The 15,984-nt window shown below is 43.7% G+C and overlaps 2 long non-coding RNA genes across 3 annotated transcripts in view; one reads left to right on the top strand and one right to left on the bottom strand.

Annotated features, from left to right (window-relative positions):
• LOC138991231 (uncharacterized) overlaps positions 1-15,984 on the bottom strand; it is a 53,366-nt gene that overhangs the window by 16,909 nt on the left and 20,473 nt on the right. The gene's annotated exons all lie outside the window — the stretch shown is intronic.
• Positions 278-15,277, top strand: LOC138991232 (uncharacterized). Its single transcript, XR_011467199.1, has 3 exons — positions 278-1,060; positions 5,184-5,286; positions 13,922-15,277. It is a non-coding gene; the product is annotated as an uncharacterized lncRNA (long non-coding RNA).

The following is a 15,984-nucleotide window of genomic DNA, read 5'->3' as shown; positions in this document are numbered from 1 at the left end:
TATCAAGAGAACAATAAACTCACAATTGTGACAAAGTCAGTAAATCCTCTTGCTTTTGTAGGAAACTACTAACTAAAGTTTCTTAAAAATGAGATATGAAAGACAAAAAAAAATTACAGATAGTAACCTCAGTATTATATGGGACACAGGTCAGTATTTCAAATAAAGAGCTAAAATATATAAAGCACACTTACAAGTTCGCCCTGCATAAACGTTCTAGGAGTAACGTCCTTTGGTTCAAGCGGCTTGTGTATGTATGTGAATTTCACTCCTCTGTCTGTTCATCATATAAATGTTCTCTTGATGAGTGCTCATCCCCCTTTTCCAGCTTCTATTTGCTTTTTAGGGAACTGCCTCAGGAAAAGCTGAACATCTATTTCCTGACTTCTGCTTTCCTCTCTTCTATTTTGATGTGTGTGTATTTATGTATGTATTCAGGCCTTTGCAAATTTTCTTTGAAAGCTATTTCAGAGAGATAAACTATATGGATATGAATGGAAGCTGGCAGAGTTATTTATTGATTATTGAGAAACGGCTGCCTTCTTAGAGCTTTAGGCCTTACTGAGTCTATCCGGTACCCAGCAAGTTTCCATTACAAAGCTGGGAGATTTCTTTTGTGACTGTCAGGTGTGAACTGGGCAATGTCTGTTAAGACTTGGCTAGGAAAGAGTGCAGGGTACACAATTTTTGGCAGAATTTGGCAGTTTCGACATGACCTTTCCTGCTCCCTCTTAAGCATCATCGCTAGGATCAAACAGAACTCTGAGACTCCTCCACACTTCTCAAAACAAGGAAGGGCTTCCAAACTTCAGCCAGGTTTCTGGAGAGCTTTCTGTCTTGCGTTTTGTGTGCTTTAGTTAGCCCATCTCGGGATACTTCCTGTCATTGTCATCTTTGTAAACACTGCGGCTTGTGATGCACATTGAACCCGTTGCTGGAAAACCTATTATTTTGTTCATAATGAGCTAGCAGCAGAAATGATTAAGATTGAAGGGCAGTTTTTAAGCACGTCCTCAAGCATGAACAAGTGACGGCTGTGAAAGACCGACCCTCCAATGAGGTAACAATTAAAATTGTCTTCGTAGCATAAATATAGGTCACACCTGGACAGTTGTATGGCCTATCAGTATTAGGAATGCTGAGTCTTCTGTAATAACAGAAAGGGCCTGTGATATAAAGATCGACCTCTTTTTATTTTATTTTTTTACTTTACACTAAGCGTGAAGAGTGAACTATCACTGCCACTCAATTAATGCTCTTCTTTTTTCTCTCCTGACCTACCAGTTACACGTCTTCTTCATTCAAAGGAAACCAAATTGGCTTTGCTGGAGGGGAAATTATGTTTATAAATTTTAATTTTAGAAAGTAAAAGCATAAAGTGTGTCTTGGCGGTTTAACAGGTCGAGTCTATTTCATCCATGATTTAGTTCTGCTTTATAAAATCTGAGGATATTTAATGGCAAATGTAATTTTAAAGTATAAGTTACATTTTCAAATGAACATGACTATTTAAATGAAAAATTTGAATGATGGTGCTTAAAAGAATTTCTAACTTTTAAAGGAATGGTGGATTTACTTATAAGTTGTTTAGAAAATCTAAGGGCATTTTGTTGAATTTTACTGGCTTTCAGATAAAAGATTTACTGAAACTTTAAAAACATGGGTCATAAATTTTCCATGGGAGAGACCTACAGCAATGCACAAGTGACTTTTTTAAGAACTGATGCTGGTCACTTCTACCTTTCTATTCCATGGGATAAAATATACCTAAAGTTTTCAGCTCACGGGTATTGAAGTGGCATTAATAGGCAAGTCAACTGTACAGACAGAATCAGACACAAGTAACCCCTGCCTGTTTCTGCGGATCCTTCATTCCCTAGATAGGTATCCATTACTGCTGTAGACAGGGTGTGTGCCCTTTCATTTGGCAGGCCCTGTTGCTTCCCTGGGGTCCACATTTCACAGGATGGGAATAGAATCAGCAACCATTTATGTATCTGGGAAAAATAGATGCATTGATGAGGAAAACCATAAATTCTTTTCCTTTTTGGTATGTTTTGCACTTCCTCTTGTAAATTCAGTGGCAACAAGCCATCCTCAAGCCAAATTTGGTACACGAATTTAATTTATAATTTCATATAATAAAAATTCTTACTTTAACAATGTGTACTAAGCAAACATTCAACACTGATTTTTTTTGGCATAAAGCACAATTAATTGCACATAATACAGCAATAATTTTTTAAATAATTAACTCCTCCTACAAAGTTAACATTGTTCAGATTGTGAAATTTATTGTCATTATATTATACAGAGAGAACTTCCTTATTTTTTATATTATCTGACTAAATTTCTCTGTGAAATTTATTTTCATTATATTATACAGAGAGAACTTCCTTATTTTTTATATTATATGACTAAATTTCTCTGTGTAATTTCAAGAGGAATTGTTTGGTTATGGCCTTAAAGCTCTATGAGAAAATATGTGTAAAGTGAATTACTGGTTTCATAAACTTAGATATTTGCGATGTTTGTGGTTTTGAGTGGCAATGTACTTTTTTGTTAATGGGATTAGAAAATGTTGGACCCCAGGACCTAACAAAAGGGCCAAATAACCATTTCACTGTGCTCTTCCTTCATGCTTAGTATAAGTGCTGAAAACAGAACAAGGAGAAACAGAAGACCCGGAGCATAATAGCCTCTGATTTCTACTCTTACATAATCTGTTGAAAACAACTAAAATAAGCCATTAGGGTTGAAGCTTGTCTGACTTTCAGAGAATCCAATAGGCAAAAAAGTGGGTCTGAAACTCAGTGACTCTGACAGGATAAATCATTTTATCCTACATACAGGGAATCCACACACCTCCATTCTAGCATCTTCTAAGACAGGAAGTATCCCTTTAACATCTGTGTGGGAACCTGAAAGGTTTTCGCTGGAAGGCACCCTGCGTGTGTGCGCTCAGCTGCTTAGTCGTGTCTGATTCTCTGTGACCCTGTGGACTGTAGCCCGCCAGCCTCCTCTGTCATGGGATTCTCCAGGCAAGAGTCCTGGAGTGCGTTCCCATGTCCTTCTCCAGGGGACCTTCCCTACCCAGGGACCAAACTCACATCTCCTGTGTTGGCAGGTGGATTCTTTACCACTCTGCCACCCGGGAAGGCCCAAAGGGGCCCCAGACACCCTCTAACCGATGAGACTGTTCCTAACAAGTGTGCAGAGTCATCCTGAGCACCCTGGGTGACCGCTCTTATTTAAATAGAGGCGCTCCTTTCTGTATCTCAAAAGAACCTTGCACCAGTAAATATGGATGGAGTGAAATCCCTGACTCACATCTGCAAATTCTCCTACTATCCAGGATTAGCAAAATGGTGAGGAACATGAAAAGAGATGACAGAACTCCTCTTTAATGAAACAAAAAATGGTTAAAAATCCCCTTTGGACACTTGGAAAAATACTCATTTTGGCACAGGAAACCCTACTCGGTGCTCTGGATGACCTAAATGGGAGGAAAATCCAAGAAAAAAGGGGTATATGTATGCGTATAGCTGATTAATTATGCTGTACAGTAGAAATTAACACAACATTTTAAAGCAACTATACCGCAATGCAGGAGACTCCAGTTCGCTTCCTGGGTTGGGAAGATCTGATGGAGAAGGGATACACTACCCATTCCAGGATACTTGGACTTCCCTTGTGGCTCAATGGTAAAGAATCTGCCCACAATGTGGGAGACCTGGGTTTGATACCCAGGTTGGGAAGATCCCCTGGAGAAGGGAAAGGCTACCCACTCCAGTATCTGGCCTGGAGAATTCCATGGATTGTATGGTCCTTTGGGTTGCAAAGAGCAACTTTCACCTCTCTACTTCACTTTGGAAATTAACACGATATTGTAAAGCAACTATACTCCAATCAAAATTAATTTTTAAAAAAGAATAAATTGGTAGACTTCATCAAGTGTCATTATTTAGACCCTCAGCTGAATGGCAGGCCTTTCTTCAGATCATGTCACCTGAGGGCTTATTCAGGAGTCGGGTCTTCAGAGAACAGGAGCTGTGTCTAAGTTCTAGATTATTCTTCCTACCTCTAGGCCAAAATATGAACCACAGGACCATCCACAGATGCAGAATGCATTCCATTCAATTTGAGTTTCTGGAGGATGGTTGGGAAAGGGGAAGAAATAAATTCTTGACTCAAGAGGCCTAGAGTTTTTTCCGAGTCAGGTGTAGGTCTAGGAGAAATATGCAGGAAAAAGTCTAGTGGAGGAAAAATGACTCACAATATGTGAGGGGGAAGCCTTTTTAATGTCAATGTCCATATTTCTTGTTCAAAATATGGGTAATTGCATCATGCATTCTAAATATAATAGCAACCAAGACTCTCTAAGAACAGTTAAATTCTTATTCGAGAACAGGAAGGAAAGAATTGGTTAGAATCCTACTGTTTCAATAAAAAGCACTGTCTAGCACAATACTGCTATTACAATAAAACCTATTGTGGGCTCAGTTGTGTCTAACTCTTTGCAACCCCATGGACTGTCGCCCACCAGGCTCTTCTGTCCAAGGGATGCTCCAGGCAAGAAAATACTGGAGTGGGTTGCCATTTCCTCCTCCAGGGGATTTCTCGGCCCAGGGGTCAAACCCACATCTCCTGTGTCTCCTGCGTTGTAGGCAGATTCTTTACTGGCTGAGCCATCAGGCCTGTGAGAGGATTGGTTAATGACTTAGAGTAAACGCATAGGTGATTGAAAATTTTTTCAGGATTAAAAAAAAGACATCATTGGCTAATATTTCAGAATAAATAAATATATGTATCATCAAGAATAGCAACAAACTCACATTTGTACTCTTAGAAAGAGTTCTTTAAATGGCATTTTCAGGTAGGCTTTTAATAACATTTAAAATTTAGACACATATTTCAAAACAAGGCTGCAGAGGAAATATCACTCACTGAGTGTGAGTGCTACCCCACACAGTCACTTACTAGAATTGCTCAAATATAAATTATTGCATTATTGCTTGCAGCCTATAAAATAAGAGTATTGCTAAAATTCATTACCCCAGCCTTTTGAAAATAAGATGCTTGTGATTTTTTATGAAGTTAACCATTTAGTTAATATTCAGAACTTTTCCTAATGCTAAAAAATATACTTTACATATGGCCTTTCTGTTCAAAATTCCTCTTAGGTATGCAGAAGACCACTGGCAAAACATGAGATTGAGTGGAAGGAACAGCAGCTTTGGAGCTCTGGGATCTGGCTTGCCTTCTGACACAAAGCCTGTCACCCAGGTATCTCTGAGAACAGGGGTTAATCCTAACAGCTGAGGCCCCAGAGAGGAAGGTGGGGCATGATTGCCAGGATGCATTGTTATCACAGAGACCCAGTAGAAAGGGAACTTTTCTTTCATCCACCTCTGGTAGAATCCTACTCAGTAACAGCCTAAAAGAGTAATGTGACCTTGAAAGTGAAAATGAAAATCGCTTAGTCATGTCCGACTCTTAGGGATGCCCGTGGACAATACAGTCCATGGAATTCTCCAGGCCAGAAAACTCGAGTGGATAGCCGTTCCCTTCTCCAGGGGATCTTCCCAATCCAGGAATTGAACCGGGATCTCCCGCATTGTGGGCGGATTCTTTACCAGCTGAGCTACAATGTGACCTTGGTTCTAACAAAACGTATGCAGCATTCAGCCACTTCTCACCACTCCACAGCTACTGCCCTGACACCAGGACCTGCATCGCTTGCCTGGCCCCTGGCTCTACAGTAAGTGCCCTGTGTAAGAACAAGCTCCATTCTGAGAGAATGTTCATAAATCCAATTTGTTTGTAATTCCAACAAAGTTAGCTTAGGGACGCAGATAACACAATTGGCTATATAGTACTGTACTATAACCAGTTTGCTTGGGCTTCCCTGGTGGCTCAGATGGTAAAGAGTCTGCCTGCAGTGTAGGAGACTCGGGTTCGGTCCCTGGGTTGGAAAGATTCCTTGGAGAACAGAATGGCAACCCACTCCAGTATTCTTGCCTGGAGAATCCCATGGACAGAGGAGCCTGGAGGGATACAGTCCATGGGGTCACAAAGAGTGGGACAAGACTGAACGACTAATGCTTTCACTTTTCTTTCACTGCAACAGGTTTATAATAGTTTTCACACAAATAATACATAAAAAGCAAACAAAAAATAAAGAAGACATTTCTAATCTGATAATTCAGGACCTTGAATTAAGTACAGCAGCGGGCACGCAGGGGCTGAATCCAGTGAACAGGCAAGAAGGGTTACTGACTGGAGGAAGGAGAGGAGGTGAGAGACGGTAGAGCTGGAGGGTCATCAGTGACAGGAGTCGGAGGACAAGCTGCGATGTCGCTCACGTCTGACGTTGATGGAATGCAGTTTGTATCTTGGAAAGTTGGCCACCTGAAGGTTCATATGTAGGGGACTTACTGTACTGTCCTAAATGACTCCCACACTTCATCATTACTTATCACCACCAGCCTAGCCGACCCTGATCTTCACACAGAAGCCAGAGGGACCCTTCTAAACCTAGATCCAAGTCACGTTAAGTCCCCTGCCCAAGCTCTCCAACAGATGCCTATCTTGCACAGAATAAAATCCCAAATCTTTAACTGTGTCCTGCAAGGGCCCTGCATGGTCAGCTACCCCCCACGTTCACACCGGCTCTTGCCAACCTCTGCCTGTTCACTCTGTTTTAACTGTGATGGGTTCTTACTTTTCCTCAAGAACCAAGTAACCTCCGTGCCTCTGGGCACTTGTACTTACTGTGCCCTGGTCTGGAAAGTTCCTCTTTGGATGTGGCTACTGCTCCTACCACCTTTTCATCTAAGGCTCAGTTCAAAGACCACCTGTCCTAGAGGTCTTTCTTGATAGCCTTCGATGCAAACTCACACCCTGCTTACTGGCACCTTATTGATTTTACATGTATTTACTGTAAGCAGGGAATTTGTTTACCATCATCTGCTCAGCAGCAAGAAGAGTGTCAGATTTAAAATATAACTAAATATTTGTTGGAAAAGACGCTAATGCTAGGAGCAGAGGTTGAAGATTGAAGACAGGAGAAGGGGGCAGCCGCAGATGAGATGGTTGGATGACCACCGACTTGATGGACGTGAGTTTGAGCAAACTCTAGGAGATAGTGAAGGACAGAGAAGCCTGGCCTGCTGCAGTCCATGGGGTCACAAAGTTGGCCACAACTTAGCGACTGAACAAACAACAAGATATTTGTTGAATGAAAAAGTGGATGGAGAACAATTCATCTCAGAAGTGTTAGCCGTACATCTCTTAGAGTTGCATCCATTTCCTACATCCTATGGTCTGCTGCTGCTGCTGCTGCTAAGTCGCTTCAGTCGTGTCCGACTCTGTGCGACCCCATAGACGGCAGCCCACTAGGCTCCTCTGTCCCTGGGATTCTCCAGGCAAGAATACTGGAGTGGGTTGCCATTTCCTTCTCCAATGCATGAAAGTGAAAAGTGAAAGTGAAGTCGCTCAGTCGTGCCTGACTCTTAGCGACCCCATGGACTACAGCCCATCAGGCTCCTCCGTCCATGGGATTTTCCAGGCAAGAGTACTGGAATGGAGTGCCATTGCCTTCTCCATCCTATGGTCTACTCTTCTCCTAATCTTAAAATGGTACTTTTGTTTTATGGCATTTATTTCTCAAAGTTATTCTTTGATGAGCTCTTTATCTGTAGTTTTTAATGATTAGCACACAGAGCATTCTCCCATTCAAAGATTTTTATATTCAGCTTATAAAGAGAATTGGGACTGCTTGATTATGACAGTTTAGACAAAGAAAATTTAGTACGCTTCAAAGTGTTAGAGCTGTTTCAGTTCTAGGACCTGCTCTTGAATTTCTGTGAGGGTTTTTCTCAGTTCTTATCTATTCATTCTACATCACAATGATATTCACTTTGCACCTATTTAATGAAGAGTACTCTTCTGAGTGACTGAGGGCCTACCTTCAGGGATTGTTCTTGTAAGAATGAAAAAAATAACACAAGAACAAAATGCAGACTGCCCTGAACGGTAGAGTGAGACTCTTAGTGTTTAAGGAAGGGACCAAGTTCAACAGAGCTGGGAGAGGTGGGTTGGAGATGGTGACGTTTGAGTTAGGCTGCATTTGGACATTCAGAGAAGAGCAGGGACGAGTCATTTCAATAGGAGGAAATAGCAGAAGCAAACCAGGGAGGTATATGGAATACAAACAATAGGCTCACATAATAATGGGAAACCTTCGTCCATTGCTGTTTACTCTGCTGTTTTAATTTTTTTCTGTGTAAGAGCACACTAGGTCTAATATACACATGGTCTAAATTTAAATGCACTTCTGTGTGCACTTGAAAAATACATTTAAAAAGATAAAAACATTCTAGAAAGTTTCCCCTAATTGTGTAACATAAAACAAAAAAGAGATCCTCAATGATCAAGGTAGATGAGAATATTCAATAAGTAATAATTACTTACTATTCCAGGCAATGCACACAAATCTAAATTTGATTCCTTGCAGGAAAAAAACATGCATAAAAATGTTAACCATTTTCTATAGTCGATGTCTTGGCAAATGTGCCACACGCATTAGACAACATTTTAAATGTGTTAACACTGTCAGGTCTTTGCTTGCGTGGCAAGATGCTTTGCCTGCATCTGCGTGTTGGAATGTGTTCCGTCACATTCATGCTGAAATGTGTATCCAGCGAATATAAACACGGTGAACTTGCTAAGAAACCTGGGGTAAAACTGTTCTCCCAAGTCTACGTTGTGAGAGAGAATCAACATTTTATTCCCCATGTGCAATTTATGACTTAACAACTTTCTTGATCCATCACATCACTGGCAGATACACGACAAAGGAAGGGAATTCTGCTTTAGTTAGAATACCAGCTTTGTGCTTTTTTTTTTTTCCCCACCCCAAAGCACCTTTCAGTTCAGGTGGTTTCAGCATTCCTGTGCAAAGTGGGTTTGGAGGCTTGCAGAGCAGTGATATCGGGTGTTGGGAACCAGGCCAGTGTCAACCCCTCAGGGACCAGCGCGCTCCAGAGACGAGCCACCTGAGTTGTCCCCACCGCGGGCTGCGTTCGCTGCGGAGTTTTCCAACCTCGAGAGCTACCTGGCGGGAAGCCGCGCTGACGGAAGCGCATCCTCCCAAGGTGTCGGTGAGGAGGGCGGCAAGGACGAAACTAGCAGCTGCTGGGTTGGCGTTTCGTTAGCAGAACAAACACTCCGGGGAAAGCACACGTTCCACTTCATGCTGGGACCTTTGTTTAGTTTCCGGCAATGACGTTGTTCCCTCATCTGAACTGAGGCCCGAGCTGTCCTTCCACGGTGCCCCTCGGATCCTGTCCCCTGCCCCCTGCTTCGTAATCCTCAGCGGGCTGCCACTGTGTGTACGACGCTGTGTGTAGGGACAGCTCGGTGCGATTCCCAGCATCGAGCGCTGCGGGTGTGCGGACTGGGCTTCGCTGGAGAGCGCCATGCGGTCTGTTCCTCTGTCCACCCGGGACGGTTTGTGGGAATCCTGTGGCAGACGGCTGTGCACAGGGCCTCCTGTGGCAGACGGCTGTGCACAGGGCCTCCTGTGGCAGACGGCTGTGCACAGGGCCTCCTGTGGCAGACGGCTGTGCACAGGGCCTCCTGTGGCAGACGGCTGTGCACAGGGCCTCCTGTGGCAGACGGCTGTGCACAGGGCCTCCTGTGGCAGACGGCTGTGCACAGCCCCTGCAGCGCCTCTCGGGTCTCCAGCCTGCCGTCCACCCTGTGGACGGGCCGCAGCCCCCTCACCTGCGGAAGGAGTCCTCAGACACGTCTTTCTCTCTCCTTCTCCTCTTTCTTTTCTCTTTTCTCCTTCCCTTCCCTTTCCTTCCCTTTGTGTTTCTTTCTCTCTTCTTCTCCTCCCTCTTTTTCCCTTCTCCTTCTTTTCTCTCTCTCTCTCTCCACAGACCACCTACTGGTATCTCTGGGGAAGCCTCACTGGTCCCGGAGTGCTGGCTGTCTTAAAGACGGCTCCTTGAATACTGAGCAGCCTCTTCAGGGGTGTTTGGCTGTGAGGCTCCTTGGGGAATCCTGTCTCTCCGAATGCTGCTGGAACTAGGTCAGGAGAAACCCGTTTTCTGTATTGGTTTCACCTGTGCACCAGAATTATCCCGCCACGTGGGAGGGGCTGTTCCAGGCATCACTAGAGCATCTCTAGAAAGTCTGTGCAGGAAGGCGGGCGGTTTTGAAGGTTATTTCTGCTCTGTGCTCAGCCACCCTGCTGGAAGCTGCCCCCAAGGCGGAGGGTTGGTCTCAGGGGGGAGGGCGAAGAGCAGAAGAGGGTGCAGGAGAGACAGGAGGGAGCCCTGGGTCCTATCGGCAGTTGCAGCAAAGTTGTCTCCAGGCCCTGCGGAAATTCATGAATACTACGTGCTGAAACGACTTGGCTAAAGATGTTTTCTTCTCATGGTTATGATGAAAGACAAATATTTGGAGAAGACTTTTATCAAATATGAATCTCAGGCCACAAACTGTTCACTTGACAAATTATTGAGGGGGTTTTAGAAGGAGCCTTTTTAGTAGAAGTGTTGAACGGAATCCTTCATTAAAAGAAGGTGGTTAACGTGATGCTGAGGGCGGAGGGGCTGGCTTGGCTGGGGAGTTACCTGGCCTGCCCTCTAAGGTCAGAGCCCCATCTGGAAGTCCTGGGCAGGGTGGAGGGAACTTGCCTCTGGTGCAAATCCTCAAGGGCTCTCCCTGGGGATTGGTGACAGGGTCACTTCAGCCTTGGGTCCCCGCTTCCCTGTGGCAGATTCTCACCTTATCACCACATGTGTCTGGGTATTTGTCAGCCACTTTTTGAATATCAGTTTAGGGACAGATTCAAAGATGGGGTGTTTTATTTCACCTTAAAGCTACCTTTTCCTATTTATCTATTTTATATTCTACTTTTATGTCTTTTATGTATATCTTGCGCTTCCCTGGTGGTTCAGAGGTAAAGAATCCACCTGCCAATGCAGGAGGCGCAGGTTAGATCCCTGAATCGGGAAGATTCCCCTGGAAAAGAAAACAGCAAACCACTCCAGTATTCTTGCCTGGGAAATCCCATGGACACAGGAGCCTGGTGGGCCACAGTCCATGGGGTCACAAAGAGTTGGATGCAACTTGTCAAGTAAACAGCCACAGCAGTGAGAAAGACTTCCACGTGGAGTAATTCCAGCACCACAGTCCTCAGCTCTCTTCCTTCTGTTCCAGACGGGCATTTCATTGGAAAGTTTAGAAGGAAGAAGTGGGCAAGGGAGCCAGCAGATATCCATGTCTCTTTTGTGTGTGTGTGTGTGTGTGTGTGTGTGTCTGTCTGTCTCTCAATCACTTCACTCCTCCCCCTGAAGAATTGCTCCGCCTGCAGACTGCACATCCCTGTAGGACCTTCTGCTTGCTTCCCAGCCCATGAGCTCTTAGGAGTAAGCCACAGTCTTCAAAATGATCATCAGCAGCAGTGATAGAGGTGATATTCTCTCTCCATCTGTTATACTTTTCATTTTATTTCAGAACTTGACAGGGGAACGGGGTTTGATTTCTTGAGAACCCAATCGTCTAATGTATCGCTTGAAACAGAAAAAGCCTTGTCTTCTGCATGAAAACGAAATATCACTAACATGTATCTGCCCATGTTTCATGCTATTATTACCAACGCCCCGTTTTCTTTTTAAATGGTGACTCAGAGCTGTGTGTGTAGTAGGGCCTGCTCTGACGTATTCTCATTTTTTCCCTTTAAACCATACATATCAATGTATTCAATTAGAAGTGCCCATACTTCATTTTCTCTGGGGGTAAAAAGGATAATCTGTACCTAAGTTTGGATAATAAGTCAAATGATTACAGATTAAGAGTTTTGATGGCAAACACCTGTACTTCACCTTCCTTTGCTCTATGAGGAAATATAAATTTGGCCCAAAACGAAGCAAACAGTTGTAACGATTTTCTTGTTCTGCGTTTCAGCACAGTTGTGCTGTTGTGCAGAACTGACGTGTGCTGCCATTACAAATCCTTTCAATTCCTCATGACTTGCGGGCCCACGAGGCGCTGAGGTGGAGGCCGACGATTCCACACTATTACTGAATTATGATTTCTTTACCCTTCCTTGAATGTCCCCGTTAATTCAGAGGAGGTATTTCCCTCCAATGAGAATAAGCACTAAAGCCAAGAGCGAAGTGACAGTCTCCCTTTTCATTTGCTTTCCCGGCAATTGGAACCTCTGCACCACGCGTCTAGCATCCTGACGTTCAACCCTATAAAAGCAAGAGCAGTTTCGTCAGAAGTCTCGACACTGCGTGTACTGGGGGCCAGGAGGTGCTCTACAGAGCAGCTCCTGACGGACGACGCACAGCCGGCAGGGAGGGGGAGACTCTTGGGGGCACACCCTATCAGCTGCTCTCAGAGCTGCTGGGGATCCCACAAGGAAGAGAGCAGAGAACAGAGTGCCAGGAGCCGCCTTTTGTTACCCTTGAAACCTCTGCAGAGGTGGCGCTGCATACCTGAGTCTCTGGCCATCTAGAAACACAGCTACTGTTTCCAGAAGCCTCACCAGCTTCCTTCTGGTTCCTGGTCAGAGGGCCCCAGCCCCCCTCAGGCTTCATGCTGTGTCCCTCTGCCACCTCCTTGCAATCAATTTAAAAAAATTTTTTTAAATTTATGTTTAATTGAAGGATAATTGCTTTTACAATGTTGGTTTGATTTCTGCCATACATCAACACGAATCAGCCATAGGTACACATATGTCCCCTCGCTCTTGAACCTCCCTCCCACCTCCCACCCTTTCTGACCCCCCTAGGTTGTCACAGAGCCCCAGTTTGAGTTTCCTGAGTCATATTGCAAATTCCCATTGGCTATCTGTTTTACATGTGGTCTTATGTAATACACTACCATGCTACTCTCCATCTCACCCTCTCCTCCAACAGTTCTATCCATGTGGTCTTGGAAACTCACCTGGCTTGACATCTTTTTAGCAGTTTTCTTTGACACCTAACCTCCCAGGACCACGCCCAGAGTGAATCAAAACTCCTCATGTTGATGTGGCAATTTCTAGGAAGTATCATCCTGTCTTCTGGCTCAAATATCCCGGAAGGTTAACTGTGGATGAATCAAATTCAAAACAAGTCCCTTCCCATCTGCTCTGTACCCAGAAGGGAGTAGAAAATAATGAAGGCAGTACTGATGGATGAGATGGAATTAGATGAGGCTTCAGTGGTATGATGAAAGCTCTAAGAAAGTAGACCCACATTTCAACGTGACAAGTGGCAAGGCTCACTTGGCCATTGGACCAATGGCTCTGCAATCAATGCTCCATCAATCACTGCTGCCACAAGACTCCAAGTCAATCCAGAAATCACAGCTTCATGTGAGTATCCAGTCTCCATCTGTCTAGGCCCACAGGCATCATGCCGTTGTTAATTCTACTGCTTGGAAATGATTTTGAGACCATTACTTTTTTGATTCTCAGTTCAGCTGAAAGGATTATATGGTATGAGGCATTCAATCCACAAGAAGAGCCCAGCTCTAATCTTCAGATTTTTGAGGTCAAACGAGGTGGGACTGAGCTGACCCAGAACACATGGTCAGTGTTTATGCTAACTGTCCTCAGACCATGGCATCCAAACTCTCAATAATATCATTGGTTTGATGAAGGTGGGTATTGAAATGCCAAGAATGACATGAAAGAATTCCAAGATTCTAGGTGTTATTAGAATGTATCTGAGTACTTCCAAATGCCTGTAAACTTACTGGAACAAATGTTCTACAGCAGAAGCTATTTGTTTGGTCACATACAAGATATTTCTGCGTGGTGTTTCTTTCCCTTCATGACATGGACATTCTCTAGGAATTGAGGAGAATATGACTGCAGTCCACTGATAATGATCTTTTGTACATTGTATTGCAGGCAATAGTCAAAAACCATGCCCAAGAAGAAGCAAAAAGGCCAAATGGTTGTCTGAGAAAAGAAGAGAAGTGAAAGGCAAAGGAGAAAAGGAAAGATAAACCCATCTGAATGCAGAGTTCCAAAGAATAGCAAGGAGAGATAGGAAAGAATTCCTTGGTGATCAATGAAAGGAAATAGAGGAAAACAATAGAATGGGAAAGACTAGAGATCTCTTCAAGAAAATTAGAGGTACCAAGGGAATATTTCAAGACAGAAATGGTATGGACCCAACAGAAGCAGAAGATATTAAGAAGAGGTGGCAAGAAAACACAGAAGAACTATACAAAAAAGGATCTTAGTGACCCAGATAACCATGATGGTGTGATCACTCACTTAGAGCCAGACATTCTGGAGTGCGAAGTCAAGTGGGCCTTAGGAAGCATCACTGCGAACAAAGCTAGTGGAGGTGATGGAACTCCAAAGGAGTTCTACTGGAACCGCAGAGGGTGGCGCTACTTCAAATCCTGAAAGACGATGCTGTGAAAGTGCTGCACTCAATATGCCAGCAAATTTGGAAAACTCAGCAGTGGCCACAGGACTGGAAAAGGCAGTTATCATTCCAATCCCAAGTAAAGACAACGCCAGAGAATGTTCAAACTACCACACAGTTGCACTCATCTCACACACTAGCAAAGTAATGCTCAAAATTATCCAAGCCAGACTTCAATAGTACATAAACCGAGAACTTCCAGATGTTCAAGCTGGACTTAGAAAAGGCAGAGGAACCAGAAATCAAACTGCCAACATCTGCTGGATCATTGAGAAAGCAAGAGAGTTCTAGAAAACATCTACTTCTGCTTCACTGACTATGCTAAAGTGTTTGACTGTGTGGATCACAACAAACTGTGGAAAATTCTTAAAGAGATGGGAATACCAGACTATCTGACCTGCCTTCTGAGAACTCTGTATGCAGGTCAAGAAGCAACAGTTAGAACTGGACATGGAACAATGGATGGTTCCAAATTGGGAAAGGAGCACATCAAGGCTCTATATTGTCACCTTGCTTATTTAACTTCTATGCAGAGTAAAAGTGAAAGTGAAGGTCACTCAGTATGTCTGACTCTTGGCGCCCGCATGAACTATACAGTCCCTGGAACTCTCCAGGCCAGAATGCCAGAGTGGGTAGCCTTGCCCTTCTCCAGGGGATCTTCCCAACTCAGGGATCCAACGCAGGTCTTCCGAATTGCAGGCAGATTCTTTCCCAGCTGAGCACAAAAGTACATCATACTAAATGCCAGACTGGATGAAGCAAAAGCTGGAATCAGGATTTCAGGAGAAATATCAGTAACCTCCTATATGCAGATAATATCACCCTTATGGCAGAAAGGAAAGAAGAGCTAAAGAGCCTCTTGATGTAAGTGAAAGAAGAGGGTGAAAATTCTGGCTTAAAACTCAATATTCCAAAAAAGAAGATCATGGCATCCAGTTCCATCACTTCATGGCAAACAGATGGGGAAACAATGGAAACAGTGACAGATATTAGTTTCCTGGGCTCCAAAATCACTGCAGATGGTGACTGCAGCCACAAAATTAAAAAACGCATGCTCATTGGAAGAAAAACTATGACCAACCTAGACAGCATATTAAAAAGAAGGGGCATTACTTTGCTGAAAAAATTTCTATATAGTTGAAACTATGGTTTTTCCAGTAATCGTGTATGGATATGAGAGTTAGGCCATAAACAAAGCTGAGTACCAAAAAGAATTGATGCTTTTGAACTGTGGTGTTGGAGAAGACTCTTGAGAGTCCCTTGGACTGAAAAGAGGTCAAGCCAGTCAAATCTAAAGGAAATTAGAACAGAATGATCTCTGTTCGTTTCCAAGGCAAACCATTCAATATCACAGTAATCCAAGTCTATGCCCCGACCAGTAATGCTGAAGAAGCTGAAGTTGAACAGTTCTATGAAGGCCTACAAGACTTTCTAGAACTAATACCGCCCCCCCCCAAAGATCTCCTTTTCATTATAGGGGAATTGAATGCCAAAGTAGGAAGTCAACAAATACCTGGAGTAACAGGCAAATTTG

This window comes from Bos mutus, chromosome 16 (assembly GCF_027580195.1).
Source record: "Bos mutus isolate GX-2022 chromosome 16, NWIPB_WYAK_1.1, whole genome shotgun sequence".
Classification (NCBI taxonomy): domain Eukaryota; kingdom Metazoa; phylum Chordata; class Mammalia; order Artiodactyla; family Bovidae; genus Bos; species Bos mutus.
Note: the sequence above shows the minus strand (reverse complement) of the source record. Positions and strands in the feature narration are given on the sequence as shown.